At 41.3% G+C, this 24,022-nt stretch overlaps 1 protein-coding gene and 1 long non-coding RNA gene across 15 annotated transcripts in view; one reads left to right on the top strand and one right to left on the bottom strand.

The window, feature by feature from the left end:
• The window catches only part of CACNA1C (calcium voltage-gated channel subunit alpha1 C), a 468,525-nt gene that overhangs the window by 207,786 nt on the left and 236,717 nt on the right, over nt 1-24,022 (top strand). The gene's annotated exons all lie outside the window — the stretch shown is intronic.
• Nucleotides 1-24,022, bottom strand: part of LOC308065503 — a 46,982-nt gene that overhangs the window by 18,984 nt on the left and 3,976 nt on the right. The window contains exon 2 of the long non-coding RNA XR_013928799.1: nt 1-24,022. This exon is cut by the window's left edge and continues 18,984 nt beyond it. This is a non-coding gene — a long non-coding RNA (uncharacterized lncRNA).

Below are 24,022 nucleotides of genomic sequence, written 5' to 3'. Positions count from 1 at the left end.
CATCCATTTTCTAGTTTTCTACATTTATGGCACGTAAGAGCACGTTACATGTATTACTGAAGTCAAGATGTACAACGTCTAACGTCTTTCCTCTCTCCCCACAAGGCCTGTTACCAGGTCCTAAAAGGAAATTAGATTGGTGTGACATGATTTTTTTCACAACCAATCTCCGCTGGGTGCTAATAATTACCTTCCATATAGTTACAAACGTTTCATAATTTGTTCCAGAAATTGGAGTTAAACTGACTGTTGCTAATTCCCTCGCTTCTCCTTTCATGTCTTTTAAAAAAATAAAAAACTAGAGGAAGGTGGATGTGATGTCTAATACCTTGCCTAGTCTTGATGAATTCTCAAAATATCTGCTAAACCCTCTAGATTTTATCAGCCCTTTAGGCTTAGGCTGGGATGAAGCTCATTAGGTTTGGGTAATTTGAAAACAATTGAATTTAACTAATACTTGTTAATCTATGGAGGTTTTTTCTATTCAGAAACTTAGATCTTGCTCTTTTGTGACTGGAATTAGATATGATAGCCATCTGGTGGAAGCTTCTCTTTTGTGACAATCAACGCACAAAAAAGCATTACACAACTTGACCTTTTTGACATCAAACATCAATAACTTTCATTCTCGGTTTCACGGCAGACTACTCTTAAGCTTGTCTTTATTGTTAATGTCTTTATTGAATGATTTCTTAATGTTTCTTGGTTACATACAACTTTGTACTCTGGACGCTTTGTGAATAACACCGTAATTTGATGTAATCTTGGTGGACTTTTGTACTTTTGCTTGGTAATCTGACTTGGTTTTCACTGCTGGTTTGCTTCTTTTTCATGCTGCAGGTCAATGAAGAGCTCACAGTCAGGTTCAAGGTTACTGTGCGACTTGTCTTTGTCTTTTCTCCACAGTGAAACAGCTGGCACATAGGACCATAAGAATTATTTAATTAAAGATCTTCCATCTTTCTTTAATGCCTTATTCCTTAGACCATCCCCTGGACTGTTCCCTGATAATCCTCCAGGATTACTGAAATGTACTCTCTTGGGATCCATTCCTTTGGCTTTCCTGTTTTGCTGCCTTCCCATTCTAAGTTTTTAAGAGTGGAAAAATGAAGAACTCTGAATACTTTTTTATTTTCTCCCTTTAAGTGATGCCACCAGATTTTTTTCCCTGTTTGTTATTATTTGTACAAGCCTCCTCCAATTTTCCCAGGTTTGATACACAAAAGGGTATTCATTCATGTCACCTGCCTTACTCAGGTGCCCAAGGTCAGAGGTTGGTCTTTGTAGGCACTTGGAATATTTGATGGAAAGAGGTGCGGTATGTGTGTGTGTGTGTGTATGTGTGTGTGTGTTAGCGGAGCATGATTCACAGGCCACTTCAAATCTTGCTTTGAGTTACTCTCTAGCAGGGCCCCTTACTTTTCTAGAGGATGTAAAGGGAGAGTGAATACCAAATTTAGGCATTTAAGTTTGGTGCTCAAAATTAGGTACATTTCCATGTGATGCCTTTCTTCCTAAATGCCATTTTAGCCTTATGCTGCATCGCAGTGTCTCTTTAAGATGGAAATGGAGGATCTGCAGGGAAGTAATGTGATCTGGAAAGTTACCATGCACTGTACAATTTTCTGCATTCTGACTGATAACTTATTGTTTCCTCAATGTGCCCTGGCATGCAGTGCAATTTGTCCACGTAGCAGTGATGATAGGTTGTCCTGAGCTAATAATCAAGACCCCTTTGTTTAGATTCCTCAGCCTTTTAGGGAGGTCTTAAAAAAGAGTTCTTATCTATTTGTCAGATTTTATTCACGTTTTATCATAAATGGAGCAAGGTTTTAGCTGTGAGAGTTTTACTGTGATCATGTTAAAAGACAATCTAAGAAAAGAAAAATAATCAGCACCGTTTGCAGTGACAGATTGTCTTTGTGCATTGCAAGAGAATACAGTTAATTGAATGTTGCAAAACACTTAGAAAAGGAAAGCTTCCTTTCTTGTCATAGGTTTGAGATCTTTGTGTCACCAGAACGTAACAGTTTGGCTTTGCTGCATTTTTCACACTGTTTGTACCCTGTACCTAGTCATCTTCTTTCTACCTCGCAATCAGGGTGCCACCTAGAACAGTATTCCAGCATATGCTCAGCAGCCTGGTACCCTGTCCCCCACTGTCCATCTTCTATAGCACTTCCTCACCATATGAGCCGAAAGGTTCATTTCAGTTTAAAAATTGGCTGGCAAGGTCACCGGCAGGGGCAGTGCAATTTGCGTGGAGAAAAATGTTGGAAGAGAGTTAACTTAGCTCTTCAGCTTTAAGCCTGCATTATTAGTGGCTTAAATGTGATCATTTGCACCAAAAATATTGTGTAGTCTCTCATTCTTGAGGGATCAGGACTGTTTTCTCATGGCAGAGGGACTATTGATGGAGCAGGAATTTTTCCATGGCTCTCCGATGGCAAAATTAAAGGAGGTTGAATGTGGGTTGTCTCCTCTCGAGTACTTGTGATAATAGAATGCTTTCCCCTTCTCAGTGTGACCTGCAGCTCAGCTGTGTCATCTTTCATTGCAAAATGTAAGGATCTCTTATTGATGTATTAATTCAATTTAAGAGTGCTTGTATTTTGTTTTCTCAACTTCATTTAATGGTAGAGATATTTGGGCCTCAAGATTCCCTGGTTCTTGCTTCAGAAACTTGCTTTGTCATGTTAGTTCAACTTCATGACTATGTTTTGACATCAGTTTTAAGTAATCAAATTTATATGGAGGCAATTCAATGGTTTACCTACCTAGTACTTCTAAAGGGTTTTTACAACTGATTTCTATGAAAGTAGCCGTTCAGTTTATTGGGAGAGGACAATTTAGCAAAAACATTTTTATTTTCCAGTATCTTAATCCTTTTTTTTTTCCTGTGTCAACAAAGCATAGCCTACCAAGACTGATGACTCCAGCTCTGTGAGACATTACAGCATGTACTCTACTACTAGTGACACCGTGGAACTAGTCATTAATATTTCCATTAAAATTACATATTTCAGAGCAAGTGGATTCATCAAATCTGAACCAGTTTCACATCACAAGTTAGTTTTGATTAATTTTTCAAGACAAATATTTTGGGAGGAGCGGAAATTTTCCAAATTTGCAATACATCGATTTTGACCTTTTTTAGATTTAAAAATAGTACTTTTTCATTTTAAAATAACCTTTCTTTTAGAAAGCCAGACTATTTATCATTAAAACCCTTTCAAAACTAAAAAGTGTAATATTAAATCTTTTCAGCAGTCTTAATGGTTTTTTTGTAAATCTTTCTAGTTCTTCTGGGACAGAAAACTACATTTTGCACAGCCACAGTGACCAGCATGGAAGCTAGAAGCCTGCATCGAAGCAGAATACCACCACTTTCTGGTGGAGGTTTCATAGGGAGAAGCCTGCAGTCTTTTCCAATTCAATTACATTATCTGGAAAAAACCAAGTTGCTACACAACACAATAACTATGGTAGCCTTTTTATAGCTGTAGATCGGTCACCTGTTTAACACAGCTAGCAACTTCTTCAGAAACAATCCTGACCCTTAAATCAGGAATTATGCTTGCCATAACTGCAGCACACACATTCAAGAACCTTTTTACTCCTCTCCCCCACTTTCTTGTGAGATTTCATGTGTGTTTTATGAGTGAGTGCTTACCAGGTTGTGGACTGAGGTGGTGTACTTCTATATTAATGTTCTGAAAAAATCCTAGGGAAGATCCAAAAGAATTGCTCATAGTCCGTGCAGTAAATAAGTATCAAAAAGATGTGCAAATGTTTATTGCAGAATGAGCTTTTCTAAATGAACTCAGCTATCTTCCAGTAAACACCACGCCTATTTTTATTATGCTCTCCAAAATTATGTACTTTTCAAGTAATATCTGCCAGAATGAAAAGTGGCTTGAGTTTTCAAAAACACTGTGTCTAGAAGATACAAAACTTCTTTAGCCCATCAAACTATGGTTATTCAGTCATATATTTTCCTACCAGGGTGTCGTGGTTTAACCCCAGCTGGCAACTAAGAACCACATGGCTGGCTCGCTCACTCCCCATCCTGCCCCAGTGAGATGGGGAGGAGAACTGAGAAAAAGGTAAAAGTCATGGTTGAGATAAGAAAAATTTAGTAATTGAATTAAAATAAAATAAAATAAAATATAAAAATTGTAATGAGAAGGGGAGAGAAGGAGAGAGGAATAAAATCCAAAGGGAAAAAACCCAAGTGATGCAGAATACAATCACTCACCACCCACTGACCAATGCCCAGCCAGTCCCTGAGCAGCTCTTGGCAGGCCCTGGCCAACTCCCCCCAGTTTATCTACCCAGCATGACATTCTATGGTATGGAATACCCCTTCGACTAGTTTGGGTCAGCTGTCCTGCCATGCTCTCTCCCAGCTTGTTGTGCACCTGCTCATTGACAGAGCACGGGAAACTGAAAAGTCCTTGATTTAGAGTCACCATTACTTAGTAAACTAATGTTTTAGTTGTTGCTATCAATATCATTTTCATACTCAATCCAAAACACCACATTGTACCAGCTACTAAGAAAAGAATTAACTCTAATCCAGCAGCAACACACCTTTTAATGCCTCAATTAGTCCTTGCTACAGCTTCCTCATCTGAATGCTTACCAGACTGCTGTGTCTTGATCCTACCACCTAGAGCCTAATTGTTCATCTGTTCTTACTTTTCCTGATAACAGCGCTAACTGAAGTTGTGAGCAACGCAGTACTTACTAGGTAGAAGTTGGCTGTCTGCTGGTCCTCCTTGTAAAGTGCAACTCATTTGCTCTCTCTCTTCAGGATCTGTGCTGACCGCTTATCCCCTACCTTCAACCCAGGTCTGCAAGTTCATAATGGGCTTTTTGAGTGATATATAATAACTGAAGCGTAGACTCTCATAATATGTATAGATTCTTCATGGTATTTATCGGGTCTCTTTCTGCCCTAACTAGCCAGGCTTCTCCTTTCTCAGTAGGTTTCTTAGGTCCATGAGACCTCTGAGCGATGAAGTCAGGTCCAGACCTGCTCAGGAGTCTTTGTGAATCTTTTTATGTTTCTTGCGTATCTCTTGGGCTCCATGATATTTAAGATAAGGACCAAATTTCTAAACTCTTTGCTTCCTTGTGTGTATGTTCACCACTGTTCATACGCAGCATTTTGCACACAGTTTGGAGGAAGCTTCTTTCAGCCATCCCATCAAGAGAGGCATCAACATTTAACGAGTGCCCATTTTCCTTGGCCTGGGGGGTACACAACAGTATAGATGACTCTGGATGCTGAAGCATCCCATGGATCACAAATTACAGAATTAATAAACTGTACATGGATAGATTCCTTAAATGTTCATGAGATCTTAAGCCTGAAGAAGCCAAGATTGCTAATTGTATAGATAAAGGTCTGAATCTGTGTTCTGGAGTAATCACCAGCATCCTGGAAGTAGGATGAAGAGATGGGGATGATGAGGCTTGACAATAAAGATCAGAACTGGGGGAAAAAAAGAGGGGGGAAAAAAAAACAAAAAAAAGGGGAGGGGAAGGAGGAGGAGAAAACTGCTGCAAAATCCCCTTTCAACAGCATAGTTGGACATCATGGCTGTAGATTCCAGCTTTTTGCTCCCTCACCCATGACAGACAAGTTTGATTTGTGGAGTTTACTCTGGATTTTCTTATCAGTTGCAGTACATTTGCACTGATGTTACGAAATTAAGACAGAAATCTCAGCATCAATATCAGGTAACAAGAGAACCCACTAAACTCCTAAGTCACTGTTTTCGGTATTGTATTTTTGCATGTGGTATGATATTGAGGTTCATACTGTCCCACCAGCTAGTCTTCATTTCCATAGCACAGCGCCTTCAGTGATAACCTTGACATACCGTCTCTGTTATGCAAGAAAACTGAAGTAATGTATACTACCTTTTTCCTGTCTAATCTTGTCATTTGTTCCGTTCAGTTCTCCTTGCAGCTTTGTATGGATGCTATGTACATCGAGAATCTGTAGCCCAAGGGGGAATATATTTAAAACAGGGACATGGAATAATCCAGTAGAAGTAAATTTTATGTTACTGGGGAAGATACTCATTCTGAAGTCATGTGGCAGAAGACTTAGGAAAGCAGGTAGAGGAGGATCTGCTGCAGTTATATACCTTAATACACAATAGCATGTCTGTCAACAGTGCTACTTGTGACAGATTCCTGCATTACTGAGGGGATCACACAACTTAACATGTCCAAAAGTGATTTCATCACAGCACTCCTTTTTTCCAAGAGACATTAGATTAATTCAGTGGCGAGTGTCTGGTGCTGAAAAAATCAGGTCCCAGGTTTGCAGCTGTTTGGCTTTGTCTTTTAGGATAAAGACGTCTAAGTTCCCTGAGCCTATGTTTAACCATCCATAAATGAGAATAATTCTACTCATCTTCCAGGCTGCTGAAATGTTTAATTAATTAGTGTTTCAAAACTGTTCTGGACTATGCAGATATGAGGAACAGTAAAGTGCTGCTATTATTTCTTTAGCACTACATACATACCTTCCTTCTGGTTTTTTGTAACTGTAAAAAAACCCTCTGCTGCAAGCTACTGAGGCCGCATAGTGTTCTAGTCTATCATCCTATACTAACCTTCCAGCCAGAAAAAAAGAACTGAGCCAGACACTGAAACGTTTACAGACACTTTTTGGTAATCACTGCAGTTAATAGAAACTCCAGTTGCTTTAAGAGAAGTCTCAGTTTACGTCTGCATTTGAATTTAACGTGCCATGAAACCACTCTGACATGCACAGAGCCTGAAGCTTTTGCTGCTCAAACCTTTCTCCATGAAGCTGAGAATCCTAATGAGAAATGAAGGCCCCAAGCCAAGGATCTCACAACAGGCTGTTGCTGTAAACAGAGCAGAAAATGCACCCCAAGGTGAGAAATCCTCTTTAAAAGCCTACTCTGCTGTGGAGGTGGAAGAATGCCAGAGCTTCCTTTAATGACCAAATAATTTGGAGCCAGGTAGGTGTTTTGGCAGCTGCTATTTGATGAAGGAAAACCCCAGTGCACCTTGGAATATATCTGCAGCAGTGCTCTGTGGCTGCTATGAGAGCACCAAAGAAAAGCCCTTCTGCTATCAGACCTTCTTTTTCCTGACAGTTTATTTAATTGTCCCACCCACCAACCCTTTCTTCCCTCCTAAGTATACATCGACTCAAAGGTTGTTGGTTGTACTAGTTGACAACATTTTGCAGAAGTGAGCCAGGTCAATATTAACTGTGGCGTACCTCTGATATCAGGGAACATTTGAGATTGAGGTCTGGACTCCATTTCACTGGGCATGTTGTGAGAGCCAGCTCACACAGAGGGCAACGTGGGCAGCAGCACAGCGGTGTCCTTCCTTCATCTTCTAAACAGGCAGGTGAATCCTGCCACCTGCATCAAATTCAGAGCAACCAAGTTGCACCCAGTCAAGGTCTATTTCTGGTATTTGGGTTATTTACAAAGAGAGATTCAGTGCAATGCAGCAAATCTAGCCTAAATTCTTGGTTTGTGAAGTTTCTTCATAAAGCTGGCCCTGGTCTATGATAGGCCATTTTTAGAGGGATGGCTGCCGCCAACCAGGTATGAGCTGCCTATCTCAGCAACACCCACTCTGTGTTCTCCAGAGGAATTAGTGTGAAGTTTTTGGGCAGATTAAGGATGGGAGGGTTAGATGCAAAAGGCTAGTTTATAATAGCCTCTGTTACTCTGCCCAATATAATCTTGAAACAGATCTATGTAGTACTATTGTGGAATTAAAAATTCATATATAGGTAGAATGTGTTGTTTCTCAAGGCAGTAGCAAAATCCATGGACTGTGTGCAAATCTGATTAGTGGCAATTTAGTGAGGGTGCAAAACTGCTAACTTACCCCAGGTGCTTGCTGCTTTACATCAGGAACATTGGGGATGATTCTGTCTTTGCTAAATGAAAAGATTTAACAAACTAGAATGTGTATAAAAAGATATATAACTATCCACACGCATAAATAAATGAATTAATGTGTACTAAATACATATAAAAGATCTATATAGAGAGAATTATTTCTCATTTGTGTTGATGTTGCGAAAACTGAATGAACACAGCAAATTCAACAATGCTCTCTGATCATTGTTGTAATCACATTGAGTGTAAATGTTTTGGCACAGACTCTAACTTCTGTCAACAATTAGTCAAAAATATATTTGCTCTTTGACTGAAAAACAATTTTCATGTATGTCACCAAATTTAGCTACTTCAGAGCATATTTTCATTGTTAGGTGTGTTTGTGCATTACACCAACTGCAGAACTTCCAGTTCTCAAATAAATAAATGTGAATTATTTAACAGTTGTTTGAATCTTTATACCTATCCTATCTGGTTGCTCAGTGTGGAAATGGTCATCTTGTTCTGTAATTTTTTGTATTTTGCTATGTAGTGGTAGATTTGGGAGAAGATAGCACCATATGTAATTGCATATGTCTGGAAAACAATTTGTTATTTATTCTGCTCACTTATTTGGGGGTTTATTTGCCTCATATACTCACCTGTTGTTTACTTTGAATGCAGATAGCACAAGTAACATAAACTGCTCACTGACTTTTTGACTGATAAATACTAAAATCATTAATGGTCACCTGCAGCCAGAGAATGTCCCTGTATGCTGGGCATCGATCTCCCATTTTACCATGCTGCCTGTTCCAGAGCTGCTCCTCTACACTCTGCACTGAGAATTTCCTCAGTCTGGCCTTGACTGTTTTCAGTGTTTAGATGATTTAATTCAGCTGACCCACAACATATAATCTCCTCTTACATCCTCCTTCGCTGGGTCTCTCAGTTGCTTGGCAGAGCAAAAGAGCTCATCAAAGACATTTGAATTCTTGTTTGGTATAGACAGCTTATTGAAAACAGAAGACAACATTCTCTCAAAATAAATTTTGCAGATGTTTTTGACAAATGTGTTCTCAAAAAAAGAGTACAATGCAAAAATAAATTCAAATCCCTTTACTTTTTTAAGTTGTTTCTAGTCCACAGGGAAAGTTCAGAGTTACACAGTTGATTTTACCAGAGGCTGTGGGGTCATTAGTAACATTTTTGTCTTTCTGAGGAGAGAGGAAAAAAATCAGTAAATCAGATTATCCATTAGTTGGGTGGAAGATTAGTATTAGAAATTGTTTTTTTTCAGCCTTCCTCTCATAAAGAGAGAACGGGGTTTGGGAGGTGGTAGCTTTGAACACCTAAGAAAAGTGTCATGAATCACCTCGTTGCTCCTGAACAGGGAGGTCTGGGTGGTTTCAGGCATGTCACTTCGCTATCAAAAATGATCTCTTGTCAAGACTGTTCTAGTAGCAGGGTTTTCATCTGGATTTAGAGACACTGTGTGACAAATTCTCTGTAATCTGGAGGATTCTTTTAGCTTGGTTACAAGATATGATAGAATTTGTAGGAATTCCTTAGGAGGATCTTTGAGTTCATATGCAACATGGCTTCAGAGATTTGGCAGGGGGATGGTCTGTTGAGAAACCTGAAAGTGAGTAACATGACAAACAAAAGGAAATGAAAATGCCCTTTTTCTATTCAGCAATATGGGGTTCTTCACAGACATGGCAGAGCAGTACTGTAATTGAAGCTGGAGAATTGCAGCAGCTTTTACAGGCAGAGCATTGCTTTTTTTGCCAGTTTTTGTAATGTGAACAAGCACTAGCCTGTAGATGAGGAATGGACATTGTAAACAATATTGCTGAGTCACTTGATAGGACATTTCCAAGAGAAAATAAACCAAACAAATTGATTATCCATCATTTATCAATGGAAATGGTGAAATACTGTACAGAGAAATCTCTGAGCTCTAGTAGCCTGTCGGCTTTGTTAGCAATAAACACGTAGCAGATGCCATGTTGTTTGTTATTGGTGACACCTTTAGAAAGCAGAGAATAGGGAACAGATTTTCTCTGTACTAGTGGGACTCAAAATCAGTCTTTTGCAAGGTTTATGATAGCAAAGTGTGTATTTGGCACATATGAGAAGAAAAAGGAGTGTTCTTTATGTACGATCGACGATACCCCATTGAGAAATGCTGGCAGGAGTAGGGTGGAGTCTGCGGTGTAAGTGGAATGGAGGAGAGCATGTGAGCCTGGTGGGCTGCATGAAGGAGGGAGCTGAATAACTGTAAGGCGACTGCAGGAAAAGGGTCTTCTGGTTTAAAGCTGTAACAGAATGAAGCAGAAGAGGATGAACGTCTGGGGGAGGTAAGATGCTGAGCTGAAAACTGTCCAGGGGGAAGTAGAAAGGTTGGGGCATCCTTGATTTGTAGGACAGACTGTAGGCTTCATTAGTAATTTTGCTAATTATTATATTTTTTGGAGGCAGGTTAAGATATGTTATTGTTTCAAACAATGAAGTGCTGGAGTAGTCCTGCAATCAACAGTGTTCTGTGCAGATGATGTTACACAGAGCTGGCCCACCTCTGCCAGCATTCTGTTTCTTTTTCAGAAACTGCCATTGTCTCTGAGGCTTAAGAGTATCCTGAAAGGCGTGAGCAGTGAGGGTTTGGTTTGGATTCCTTTCTGGTTTGATTAAGCTTAGCCCATTCTTTGGGCCCTGAAACACAGGCTGGCTCTCCATGACATGTGGCATCACATGGCACCATCATCACTGCCAGCCTGAATTAAAAAATACTTGGTTTGATGGGAGAGAGGTGTGAGCATGGATGGATGTCCTGACTTAGATGAAAGGAAGGAAATTTAATACACTAAAGCAAGATACTTTCCTGTGCAACATGCAATTTCACCTGTGTTACAAATTGGCAAATAGGTTACTAAGAGAAGATTGGCCTTGTATTTGAATAAAAATAGTGATTAATCTGGTGTGGATAAGATTACAAGCATGTCAGTTCCCTGTGTTTTAAGGAGCTTTCAGCTGGCATCAGAAAGAAATCATGCATGTATGCAGCTGGTTTACAGTATCAAGATACTTGAGGCTTTGTGGAGGTCAAATACTTAGATCTGGATTTTCTATAGCTCTTTTATTGCATTTGCATACAAAGTAGCTCACCTTGTTGGAGAGTTTCGGTCTGTATCAATTTATTTGTTATCCTTGGGAAAGAAAGACTGAAGGCAAAATTTGGGAATGTCACAGACCTCCCTAATCACTGAAGCCAAGTCTCCTAGTACTGCAGGCAAACCATGGAATAACCCCTTTTATAAACTGATCAATAGGTTTTGTTATTTGAGAGGCTGTCCCAGAACCTCACTGCTTTTCTGGTTAGAAATCTTTTTCTAACTCCTGCCTGAAACACAGGCATGCACTGTTTCTTGAGCTACTGTGTCCTTCTGGTTAAATAGGTCTTCTCTCCCTCTCTAGTATTTACCATGATTTATGTATAGATGGCAATTACATCCCCCCAGTATAATGTTATTCCTGACTAGCCTCAGGTAAAGAGATTACATACCAAACTCGCCCTGGCAGTGGTGGAAATGCATTCCCTTACAAGAGAAAATAATGTAGCCCTATAATTTGGAACTGTGTGTTAAAGAATTTGAAGTGGTAAAACTTTCAGTGTTGATAAAGCCCATGTTTATTTCATTCCTCTAATCAGAAGTGATGAGTCATTCTTCTGTGCAAACCGAGTCCTGTGGCCTGTCAGCAGCTTCTAGGAGAGAATAATTTCTGAAGAAACATTGTCACTTCTGTAGTGCTGCTCATCTTGGTGAATCCAAAAGCTGTTTGCGAAATGATGTTTAGACTAGATAGGAAGATTATCTGTCCACTCCTGAAGTGAAGCCTTGTCTCTGTGGTGGGATGTAGCCGTTTCTTAGCAGAGTTTTTTATTACCACCATGAGAACAAATGAGGTGATGACCAAATTTAGTTACAACTGCAGGGTAGACTTGGGAGTTTGGAGGAGATGCTGGGACAGCTGGTATACCTGCTTCTGCACTGAGGCCTGCGAGGTTTCTTCTTCCTTCTTGCCATCATTTTTGTCTGTTAACTTTACAGCTCCTTCAGTCATGTCTGTCATCCCTGGTGGAGCAGGAAAAAGCCTTAATGGTAGTGGTGGGTCTACTTTCCTTTCTTTTTGATTAATTTAGGCTTTTTGATTAAGTGACAGTTTTCATCACTTTCAGCAGTCACTCTCTGACAAGGCAATTTATAGATGTATTGGTATTATATGCTAAGGACAAGCAGAGTAAATAACGAATGAGTGTGATTTATTTTGAAATCTAAACAGATCCTCCTCCAAAATTCAACGTTCATGCTGGTTTTGTATACAGAAATATATTTTATTTGTTCGCTGAGCAATCTAATACTCAGTGCACCTTCCAAGGATAACTGCTGCCATGCAAGGATGAACACAAAAGACAAGATATTTAATATCACTGCGAAATTTGGGCTGTATTTCTGCAAAATCTGAACTAACTAGATTTAAAGAAGGAAAAGTTAGCATTCAAACCGCTATTTTGGTGTTTCCATCTTGTGCCAAATCAGCTGATAATTAAATGTCATGCTCTGGTTAATCAACAGCAGTTAATCTCCAGCTACCAATGTAACTATCTCAAACTCACAGCTTACAGTCTCTCACCGGGTGTCTTAACCCAACTGTGCAGAGGCAGACAAGGACTAGTGATTGACACAGCTGCTGGAATTGGTTAGACATTTTCTGGAAGTATTTCACTTCTCAAAAAGTAATTACAGCAAATTTGAAATGCTTAAATGTGTGTTAACTTAGACAACATAAATAAAACACAGAAATAAAAGAGGCAGAACATTCTAAGATTTTATTTCCAGATTTTTGGAGTGGAATATTTTGATTTTTTTTCATTTTGAAATGTTTGTTTTATTTTCAACAGCTATATTGATGTTATACAATATAAAGCAAAAAGATAAAAATAGAATTAAAGGTTTAAGTTGCTCTGATGAGACAATTATTTAAGTGTTGGGAGATTCAAGAGTTTCGGGGTTCCTTGATTTTGTTGAGGATGTTAAGTGTTATGGACTAGGATGTCCCTGGGAGCTGCAGGTAAAACCAGCGCTAGCTGCAGTGGGGTTGTGTACAGTCTCATGGGGACAAGCTGAAGGATGACCAAGATGAGCAAGTAAGTTTCTGGGCTTATATGATGCTACAGTCACTTGCAAAATTTTATTCAGATGTGATACCTCCTCTGGAGAGGCAGTAATATGAAGCACACAGGTCCCAAAGCGGTACATTTTGATAGGTATATTTTCAACCAAATGTTGAGAAGAAGGAAGGGCAAAAGAGTCACTTCAGTAGTAGATGTTATAGGTGCACATATCAGAGTATGATCAGTGAATTGTCATGTATCGGTGCCTGATGATGGACTAATTGCAGCTGTTGATACTCTAGCAGCTGCTGCTCCAGCTCTCAGACTACCAGCCCAGGACAAATAGTAAGGTTTAGAAGCTCATGAAGTTCTCAAGACTGAAGCCAAAACTTGCTCACCTAGCATATTACCTTCTCTGGGAATATTCTGAGCAGATCTTGTCCCTGTCTTTACTGCAGCAACTCCCTCAAATGTGTGGTTTCTTTGCACTCTAATACTAGTTTTGCTTTTTTGGGGGTGAATGTTAGAGCAGCATGTAGTTGTCATTTGGTAGTTGGTTATAAAAATAAATCTTGGGTCTTCACATGCCTCATGAGAGACTCCTAGAGAGGCTTCATTCTGTTCTCACTTTCATTTTACATGTCATACTAATTGCCTTCATTTTGAAAAAGGCTGTTTGGTCTATTAGTCTTCTATTAGTTTGTCTCAGGCATTTAAGCCTGAGAGAAACAAGCAGGCTTCCTTATTTATTTTGATAAACAGGTAGTAGAGTAGAGTAGAGGCTTGCATAGAAATAAAAGGTTAATGCAAGACTACTACCAATCAAAAACAAACAAAAAAAAAGGTTTGGTTGTGGTTCTTTTTTAAGATAAGATAATAGAACACTGAAATGTCATGAAAGGGCTGGCTGAGACATCGCACATAGATGGCTGTGCATGTTTGTCTGCAGACATCTACAAAGGTCACCCAAAGTGCCACGCATGGATCCAGGGTTCTGCAGTTCCAGTGTTTTTACACTGGTTCATGAATTTGATTAATTTATTTGTGAAATTCCTTGAGATCCCTGCTAATGACAAATTCTTCTTAAAAGCATTTTTTTCTTCCTAGATAGCTCCAGCTGATACAAGACTATCTCTCGGACTGAGTAACATTATGTTTTAGACCTTATTCAGAATATCTTTAGACCTCTCCTGTTCAATCTTGTTAATAATCCGCCCTCAGTTTGCAGCCACAGAACTGGACAGCAGAATTCATCATCTTGTTACAGTGAAGTGCATGGTGCAGCCAGGAATTACTTAAATAGATATGTGTAATTTCTATTGATTGAGAAATAGTATTTTCTGTGCGCTGGGGTGGGAAGTCATGGTGTGGAAGATGACAGTTCCCTGTGGGGATTTAACTTTGATTCACTGAAGGGAGGGACAAAACTCTGCCAAGTTTAGAAGTCTGTTAGAAAAGAGGTGGGATTGATGGATAAATAACCTAAACCACAGATGTCAGGATTCAGTAATGCTGTTAAAGATTAAATACCATGAACGTTAGTAGCTGGCTTTCCCAGAGTTTAAATGCAAGGGATGGTGTTGAAACTTGTCCCTTTTTCATGCACTGATATTTTGTAGGTAGACCATTTAATCGTAAAGCACAAATTCCTGCCCAAAGCTCCCTGCCAGACTTGGTGATTTCTAGGGACGATCTATGTAGAGGTTTCCCTGTGGTGGGCGGGGAAGTGACGAGCCCACCTGCTGCCAGCAGTCAGGGATGCCCTGCAGGGTTCTTGCAGCTTCTGACTCAACAGCTCAGCCAGATAATTCTTCCTCCCGGCTGATGTGAGGCTGTACCTAGGCTCAGAGCTCTGGCGACTACTGGAGCTCAGCTAGGCTGAGTGTCTCCAGGAATGCTTTTTCCTCTAGCACACACTTCACTGAACAGCTCTGTGTGCTCTAAGATGCTTTGTCGACCTAATACGCTGACTCTCAGGTTAGCCACAATGGCCAAAAGTCAAGTGAGCCCTCCAGTTTTTCCTGGTAGGCTGCAGCCCTTCCTAAGAACTGGCATAGCCCTCCTGCTTGGAAATGTTAACCCCTCTAGGTTAAGCATATGTTAATTCAAATTCTCGGGAAGCTGTAAATTGAAGGATGCATTTTTGTCCTGGATTCTGCCTGCCTGTCTTCAGGTTTTTGCTTCTGTGCTGCTGCTGTTGCTATATGTGTTGGTTAGAGGCACTCAGACACTGGGACATCCGTGCTTGAAAGGAGAGTGTGGGTGTATTGACAGAAGTACCAGGAGGTACTATACATGCTAAATCCCAAGAGGCTGGAATTAAAACAAATTGCCGCATGAGAGCAAATGAGTTGAAATTATGTGCTACTTAGAGAGAAGGCATGAGGATTTCTTTTTAACTCTTCTCACATATCTCATTCCAATGCACCTTTTTCCTTTGTGAAGAGAGGAATTAGTTATAGTTGTAAATATTAAGTTTATAGCAGTCATAAATCATGACCAAATTCATGGGTTTAAAAATGTGTGTACTTGTGGAATTCTGGATGCATTGTTAGCAGATAATTCTTTTCCCTTTCATATATAACCACCACCCAAATTTAGACAAGCCAGGACATAAAATAGGGACATAGATAAATTTGGACCTTTTGGTCCAAGTTCGTTTTTGCTTTTCACACTGGCTTTTTAAAGTCTAGCAATTAAAAACTAGCAATTTCTGCTAGTTGCCAAAACTGAGCAGAATGTCAGTGGCTGAACGTGCTTGCAGAGCAAAGCATGAATGCATTCAATTGCATGTTTGTACATGAAGAGGCTATAACTGTCTCTCCAGATACTAGGTAGGTGTAAACAAGTGGCAATTTCTGCATATGTGAACCGAGAGCATTTACAAATACTGGAAAAAGTGGATTTTCTGGAAGCTGTTAGGAAATATGGTTTTGGATACCTCATTAAGACAGCATCGTCTCTGAGTTGAGTTTACATCTTCTTTCTCTATGAAAGCTCAGTAAGAACTGACCTACTCCAGATTTCTGGATCTCGTGCTCCTGCTTTGGAGATTGTATTGAAAATCTTTTTCTCTGTCATCTTCTGTATTATGTATCCTTGAGTATTGCAGTGTCAGCCACAGCAAGTGGGCTCTACACCTCCCCGGCTCCTGAGGTGAAGCAAGTCCAAGGACAGGAATGTGCAGGCAAGAACAGAACAGAGGCAAAATTTCGTTTGGCTGCTTGATGAGATGGCTGACCCAAGAGCCCAAACCAAGTCTTAGTCTTGGTTTCAGCCCCTCCATCAGTAATTAAAACCCTGTGCACCTCATTTCCCCTATCACCGACTAGTTTTAAAATATGCTGACATTTAAGAAAAGAGCCCGGGTTCTTGGGGAGATGCTTTCCAACTCTAGCTCTGCTGCAGATTTCCTAGGGCAGGTTGCAATGGAAATCCTAACGGGGAAACTGAAGGGATTCAAGTTACGTTGTGAGTTTACCATTGCTGCCTTCTTCTGGCACAGTTTTTGTACACATCATGTTTCTTAGATTTGAGGACTAACCCGGGCCCAGTACATGCCGATAGCAATTTCTCCGAAGTTTTTTAGGAATTATTGGTTCCCAGTAACTAATATTCAGTCCATGTTTTGCTGATGCTTTGTACTGCGTTTTGAATAGGAGCAGCATTGGGTAGTATTTGCATATAAAACGAAAAGGATTAAAAGTTGCGTTGTGTGGGTTCTATACTGTCCCTACTCCTGATCTGATCTGTAAGTGGAGAAACATGTTTGTTTCTGACATAGCAGCCAGTTCTGAAAATATGATCTGAGAGCTAAGCTGGGCTCTTCGTGGTTCAAGTAGAATGCATTGTTCTGAGACACAATTACACCTTGACTAACAGTTTTATTGCTCGTGCTTATGACACAGGAATGCAGTTTCCTTTCAGGATGCAAACAGATGGCCTTCTCCATTGTATTTTAATGAAAAGATTTCAGATTCATCTGATATTTTTTAAATCATTATTATTTTTACTGCATTTCACTTTAAAGGCATCTGTTTTTCAAAGTACTTTGCTAGTCCAACTAGTCTCAGGTATGGAGTGAGCCTCTCTGCAAACTGCTGTTACTGAAGACCTGATCACCTACAGCTTTGTTAATGTCAAATGAGATTTCTAAGTGCTTAGGGACCTTGTAATCAGGTCAGGGATACTTCTTTTTCTATTTTCTACCTGAGATGGTAGGTAGACTCAAACAAGCATTCTCTGTTGTGGTCCTTAATTAGGCAGACTTCCTACTGTGGCTAGAAGTGGTCTAACCAGCAAAGATTCGGGGCCTAAGGCTCAGTTTTAGGACCTAGTTGCAGGTTGCAGTCTCCTTTGCAACGTAAGGAGCTGCTTGCCTCCTCCCCTCACATAGCAACAGCATATTCCCACAAGAGAAAATACTTTTCTCAGTTGCTGGGCCTGCTTGTGTCTACAGCCTTTGCCTGGCTTTTTATTTTGGTGCAAAAGGAGGTAATCTGTAATTTGGGTTGCCAGCTGCATTCAATCACAGCTGAACTGTGATTTTCAGAGTTTTGCTGCATAAGCTGCTGTGAGTTTTCATCGATTCTGCAGGCAACTGAGTGGAAAATATGTTTGGTTTGGGTTTTTTTAATACTTTTACGTAAGTTTGGCTCTGTGTATTGACACTCTTAAGCACAGCACATAGCAGTTTATCACCCATTAGGAAATGAACAAGTGTCACTTAGGTTGATACACATATCCAGGGTGAGCTCTGACATGGTTTGCTACCAAAATAATGTTCAACGCTGATGTAAGTTGAGCTGGTGTGATATATAAGGATAAACATTGCCCAAGAGAGCTGTGTAGGAACACTGCCTTAGAATGGGAAGAATCCTTTTCATTCTTACTTTTCTTGGGATGAAACACCAATCCATAGTCACATGTTGTGTTGTAGGTTCATTTTTTTCTTCTTGTCCCAGCTATTTTGAACAAAGAATGCAAGACGTAAGTGCAGATGGGATGTACAGCTAATGATAATGTCTGTGGAACCGAGTGTGCTATCTTAGCCCAAACAAAGCACATTCAAATATGAGTAGCTGTAGGTTAAGGATTTCAGTGGTAAAAGTACATCTTCATATACTTCTTTTCATCACTCATAGCTTCAACAAATGTGTTTCATATTGGTTTATACAAGGTCAGCAGCTTTACAGAACACCAGTAAGTTACATCTTGCCACAACCACGTTTCCTGAGTTCTGTGCAGTCAAAGTCTAAACTTTATGCCCACATGGATTTTTAAACTGTTACATGCATATGGAATGGTTTTAAAAGGTCTCCCACAGAGTGGTTGGTTGGTTGATTGTGTTTTGTTTATATTAGTAGTAGTAGTTGACTAAAGATATATCAGTGTCTTTGAGCAGACTTATCCTTTATGCGCATATGTATTTGTGCATGCATAAAAATATACTTTTGTCTTATTTTTTAACTCTTAGGCTATTTATGTTGCTGTTCATATATTTATGTTCACACCCAACCTTGATCTAAAAGCATTAAAAAATTTCCCCTACTATAATTCTCCAAACTTTGTATATAGGCATTAAACAATACTCCTGATGGATGTTTTTAAGTGATTTAAAATTGTGGGTTTCTTTTCTTAGCAGTGCAAAAAACCCAATCAACTTTCCTAATCCCAAGAAAATCCAGATTCAGTTACCAAAGCCGTAGCTCTAACTTCAGCTCCAATATGCTGCCTGCAGTTTGTCTTGGTAAGAGATTGTTTTGCAAATGGAAATGATTAGCAATAAAATGTATTGTAATAAGGAAGCGTGCTAAGGTTACATAAGTGCAAAAATGCACAGTAAAAACAGACTGTCATTCGCCTTCTCATACAGTTGACCCAATTAAAAATGCTTGCTGTGCTGCATTACAGGAGCAGCTGTCCTCTCAGTTTTCTCCACTTTTCTCCTTTTCTTCAGGTTCCTTCCATTCTTTTTCCTCTCCTCTCTTGATCTAGTTCTTCCCAATTAATGTTTGCATGTCCGATCTTAGCCTCTGCTCTTTCATTTCCACAAGAAATACTATATTCCTTCTTTATGGTTCTCTGAGAAGGGAAGTACAGAAAAGACTGTGCTGTGATTCACCCCGAGGTGCAGGCGATGCCAACTAAGCGAGCAGTGCTGCTGCATGAGGCTGGGAATACCTGTATGTTGATGTGGTGACAGGCATGAAGGTTGCCCTTTGTATTTCCTCCAGGAATATCCAGACAGCAAATGAATCAGTGTAGACGGCAGGCCTAGTTAATGATAAATCTTACTTTTCCCTTCCCACCCAAGACATAAGGAAAGAACTTCTCTCCCACAGCAGGAAAAAGGCAGGGGCGAATGCTGGAGCTAAGGAAGATCTCCTTTGCCTGGCAGTGCTTGTAGCAGCTGTTCCTTTATCCTCTGTTCAGGATGGCTGCTGAGGACAAGAGCATACGGGTACCACAGACAGTGTATTGCACTACAGTAATCCTGAAAAAGCCATTTTGAATTGGGCTGCTTTAGTGAAGTCTGTGTGAAGCTGCTCAATGAAGTTTGTAGTTAAAAAAAAGGATCAGTTCACTGAGGAGGGGGAATGTGTAAGAAAACACATTTAGATTGCCTTCCCCTAGTTTGCTTCATCAAGTATGATTTTCTGAATACCTTCTGTCATGTTAACAATGTACAGTAATGACTGTACAGAAGAAAAAGATAAGCTAGCTTTCTCATTCAGGGAAGCATGAGTAGGATAAACACCAGAGCTTCTCCATGGATCTTTGTGCTTTGTTTTTAAAATCACAGCTGGCACCAGGTGGGGATATAGGGAAGTAACTGTCCACCATCTTTTCCTACACATGAATTACGGAAGACAAAGGATTAACTAGCAAGGGATAGGGCAGGATCAAAGCAGTCAAAAGAACCTGGCTTTTACCGTGCCTTGGGATTCATCTGTGGTGCTCCTTCATGCAGGGTGTTGTGGGTATCAGAGTTCACAGAGGTTCAAGAGAGCTGGCTCAGTCACAGAACAGAAAGCCACCAAAGGCTGTTGGGTACAAAGATCCTACTTGTGGTTCAGAAAGTCCCTCAGCTAACATTGTAGTGCTACAAAAAGTGCTCTGCACTGGAGGCTTGCCTTCATTCTGGACTATTCGCTGAGCAGCAGTTGGCCGCTGTGAGATCCAGGATAAGGGGCTAGGCAGATCTTGCACTGAACTGCAGCCTAATATGGTTGCTGTATTTTTATTCTCTCTCTTCTTTCCTAAGCTCTCCTTATTGCTCTTAAGGATTACTCCTATTATAAGAAATATGAAACTGTATTTCAAATGTGATGGCTGGTTCTGATTTGAGCTGACAAATTTATAATAATCCCAACCTCATGTGGCAGCTAATTGAACCAAGTGATCTTTCTGCCCCACCCTTTGATGGGTTGCCCACCTTTGTACAGTAGTGGCTACCAATTTCTGCACAGTTCAGGCTTTTTTATCTCACAAGATTGTTGGAGAATTAGAAGATTTGATGCTGTTTGTCCTGATTCTCTCCTTCTCTCGTTGGGTGTCTGGCTCTACCTTGTGGTCTTCAACATTTAGAGTGCAATTCAGCTGCCAAAGCTTGGGCGTGATGTGCCATTTTAGGTATCCTGCCTGGTCTCCAGGGGAGCTTTGTTCTCCATTAGATTTGGTGTCATGTCTACCAGCCCAACACAGGTGCCTCAGAAAATTTAAGTTTTTCAAAATGTCTCTGTTCAGAAAACTCAAACCCATCCTTAAAACACGTGTTTTTCCTTTAGCAGTTTTTAGTACCTTCACATTGCTTGTGTGCTTTGAATTCTGTATTTCCTTCCTTTCTTAATGTATTTCTCTATCCTTTACTTTTAATCTTCATACCCCTTCCTTTTATACTTTGCCCTCCCTTCCTAGTTTTTCCTTCATTCCTCTCTTTTTCTGAATTTATCTTCTTTTCGCTTCCTATCAATGTTACCTTCTCTTCATGCCCTCCCCCTTTCCCAATTTTGTTAATGTGGTTTTCCTCCCTTTTCCATCCACGTTGTCATCTTTCTATCCAAAAGGCATTTTGGAGTGTGGTATGTTTGTGTGCTGAGACTAGCATATGGATTGTAGAGTAAGCTCTATATGCATGTGTGGGACTAGAAACTGTTGGGAGACTGGCACCTCCCAAGGAGTTAAATTACAGAACAAAAGAAAATCACTTCAGCTTTAACCGATGACTTGGGGCTTCTCACATGCCCACTAGCCAAGCTGCAATTGGGATAATTCATTAATGAAATCATCTTCCAATAATAGCTGTTTGTATTGGATCAGCAGCATCTCTGTACCTCTTCCTTCCGCCTGCCTGTTGTTTGGAGTATGACTCAAAGCTGTAGTGCTGAGGCTGTTCTGATTACCTAGCCAAGCTTATAGGCTCCGTTACATGGTGGAGGCTGTGTGAGGTGGCTGTGTCAAGTGTGCCATCTCCCCAGCCCTACCGCAAGTGAGGTCAGGGCAGCCTGGTCCTCGAGCAGGCGGGAGCCCAAAGCTCCTTATGAGGCATCCCCAGCAGCTGCCCGGTCCTCGCTCGCATCCCTCCCCTGCCTCCTCGACCCTGCCAACCACAACAGCAAAGCCGTTTCAAACCCACATGACCAAGGAACGGGTTAAAACGTTGAACTGGGAGAGTGAGCGTGTGTAATGCCTCCACAGCCACCCACTGCCCGAGCCCCAAAGGGAAAGTCTGGATCTCCTTATATGGGGATCTCTGGTGGGGAGCTGAGCGTGCGGTGCCTGTCTCCGTGTGCGCAGCGCTGTCACCTACTGCGTGGTGGCTCTGGGGAGCTCAGCACAGGCTTTCTCCAAGGTGGTGGTGGGGAAGCAGGGGCTTCAGGACCGCTCACGTACTGCTGCTTTTAGTAGTGCAGCGCAGTTACAAAGGGACCTGCTTGGTATGCTTTTTACTTTTGCAGATTTTTTTCCAAGACTGGTAAATGATTTCCTAGTTTCATTATAGTGGTATTATAGATCTGCTGCTCCGGCACTACTGCCCAAAATTACTCATACATTCTGCTCCGATTTTTTTTTCTCCCATTACTTTCCAGGAGTGGGCAGATGTGTGTGTAAGAACACCCGCACATGCACTCAGCCCGGTAAAGCTGGCCCGCTCATTAGCTCAAGGATATCGGAACGTACAGGGGGCTTGGGATGATTATTTAAATTTCCTTATACGGGGATCTTTGTAAGTGTAGTTTTATGGTGATTCATGTTTTGGCCGAGGCTTGACCTTGAGCCATTTTCAGCTTTTTCATTAAAAAGACTGTTGCATTTGGTTGGTACAACTATCAAATGAGAAGTGGTATTTTGCATTTTTCCCCTCCTGCCTGCCTTGACCTGTGCAGCTCTGCATGTTGCACTGCTGGGGAGGAGAGAAAGGAAAGCAAGCTGGGACAGGGGGGTGGCTGGAGGGTGCAAATTAGGACTGTGGGCCAAAGACCTGCCCAGTCGTTTCCCAGTGTTCTTCCACAGAGTGACAAAGACAGAAGCTTCCACCTTCCCTTGCCTGTCAGTCTGGGCCCCCAGCTTCTTGTTTAATATTCATGCTGTACCCAGGGGGAGAGGGGCTGTGCTCCACACACAGGCTCATCTCAGAGCCATGGCCACCCTTAGCTGTCTCTCCTATGACCCTGCTCCCCCTCCTGCTGTCTGGGGTGGCCCTGGGGTGCGTCCTGGCAGCCACAAGATGAGCTGGAGTCTGGCTGTGCCAGTCAGGTCTGCGCTGGAGGGAGGTTCCTGTGGCTGCACATTTACAGGGTGTTTCTCTGCTGTGCGTTTTCAGTATATTCACCTTGAAGTAGCTGCATGAAATAAAAGCGGTGCTGTAGCCTGTCCTACAGGCTCAGCATGGCAGCTGCCTGGCCCCATGGCATTGTAAAGAATGAATGTGAATGCGCATGCTTTGGAGTGGAACCTGAGGATGAGTACAAGGTAACAAGACATCAAAAAGGAGCTGACAAGCTGTGTGGCACACCCATGGCTAACCCTGGGCTCTGGCGTGTTACTCCAACAGCTCAGATGCTTCTATTTGTTCGTTTGGTTTATGCAATAGATGTAAAAAATGCTGCTCCCTCCACCACCCATCCTTTCAGCTTCCCTATAAAAAGTGCAAAATTGAAGGAAAAGGAAGCTTTTGCAGAGACCAGAAAACCTTTAAGTTCAAGGCCTGAGCTTCTTTTCCTGGGAGACCTCACCTCTCAAAGCAGAGAGCCCTGTGAGGATGGGCTCTGGGGAAAGTGCGACATGGTTCAGCCAGTAGCTGGTGCAACCAGACTTTCCTCTGTAATCTTAGTCTCGTGCCTGGACAGGAGGGCCAGGGAGCCATGTCTGCCCATGAGACGGCAGAGCGTTCCCATCTCTCAGGTATGAAGGAGAGGCATTGCCCCCACGTTGGTGGTTTGACTTTAGAAGCCATAGCAGAAAGCCTCATCGTGTGGAAATGCGTATGCCACGCTGTGGGCCAGCAGTCACATGGTCACTGTGCCAGGTATCCACCAGCAATACAAGCACAGTACCACTTTGCCATTAGAGATACAGCCACTAAGTTTTCTTTCCTAGGTGAGATTACAATTGGATCCAGTCTACCCTTCCCCTCCCCGTTCCTTAGGATCCCGCAATAATTTTCTGCTGCCTTCGGCTGTGATAGTGTCCAGCAGTGGTACTTGCACAGCATCAGGTTTACTCCTGGAGACTTAAACACCGCATGAAAGCTGCAGGCAACTACAAAGTGATCCAGTGGGATCCAGCTGCTGTCCTTCATTTCCAGCAGCGAGCAGTGACTTCCAGCTGATGCATTCCGTTTCCAATGGTGATGCAATTGCTTCATCCCTTTAGAAGGACTTGAATTAATTTCTGAGGGATTGGACTCTTCTCATCAGCTTGCTTGTGACCCCTGGCAGTACTAATA

This window comes from Falco punctatus (assembly GCF_963210335.1).
Source record: "Falco punctatus genome assembly, chromosome: 6".
Classification (NCBI taxonomy): domain Eukaryota; kingdom Metazoa; phylum Chordata; class Aves; order Falconiformes; family Falconidae; genus Falco; species Falco punctatus.
Note: the sequence above shows the minus strand (reverse complement) of the source record. Positions and strands in the feature narration are given on the sequence as shown.